This window comes from Sinocyclocheilus anshuiensis, unplaced genomic scaffold (assembly GCF_001515605.1).
Source record: "Sinocyclocheilus anshuiensis isolate Anshui unplaced genomic scaffold, SAMN03320099.WGS_v1.1 scaffold821, whole genome shotgun sequence".
NCBI classification, from domain to species: Eukaryota; Metazoa; Chordata; class Actinopteri; order Cypriniformes; family Cyprinidae; genus Sinocyclocheilus; species Sinocyclocheilus anshuiensis.
Window position 1 is genome coordinate 54318 of NW_015558606.1, and position 658 is coordinate 54975.

General features: G+C 44.2%; 1 protein-coding gene across 3 annotated transcripts in view; it reads right to left on the bottom strand.

Annotated features, from left to right (window-relative positions):
- LOC107680225 (anoctamin-8-like) overlaps positions 1-658 on the bottom strand; it is an 11885-nt gene that overhangs the window by 5236 nt on the left and 5991 nt on the right. The gene's annotated exons all lie outside the window — the stretch shown is intronic.

Below are 658 nucleotides of genomic sequence, written 5' to 3' on the forward strand. Positions count from 1 at the left end.
GTTCATAAGTCCAAAACAAGTGAAATAAAGCGCATCCATCCATAATAAAAATTGCCTCACACGGCTCCGGGGCGTGAACAAAGGCCTCCTGTAGCGAATCAATGCATTTTTGTAATAAAAATAACCATATTTAAAATGTAATAATCAATTTAATCTAGCTTGCGCTCACTGTTGTACACGGAAGCAGCGCCGGGCGGATGAGGTAGGACGTCGGCGTGGCGCCGCTCAGAAGTGACGAACGCGAAATCAAAGCGTAAACAGTGTAGTATCCACGTGGCACAGCTGACCAGGGGCATAAATTTCGTCTAACAGTTGGGGGAGACAATAAACAAAATTTCTCAGGAGCAATTTTTGAAGGGGACACAAATAATCCAGCTAAAATTGTACTTGTAAGGATATGTATACACAGAGGAAAGCCTTACTATTAGTGTAGCAGGGAGACCGTGCCAAATTAGACAACTTCAAGCTGTTGTGGTCACGCCGTGATTTTGATTGATGATGATTGACTTCCCTCTCACCAGACTTGTGCATGTGTAGCCTATGTGATGTAAAAGAGGAAAGCAGGCATTTGGACCAAAGCACTGTGAGGCAAGAGAGGGGGAGACTCAAAATCAGATTACACGGGGTACGTGTCCCCCTCACTTTTAATATCACGTAC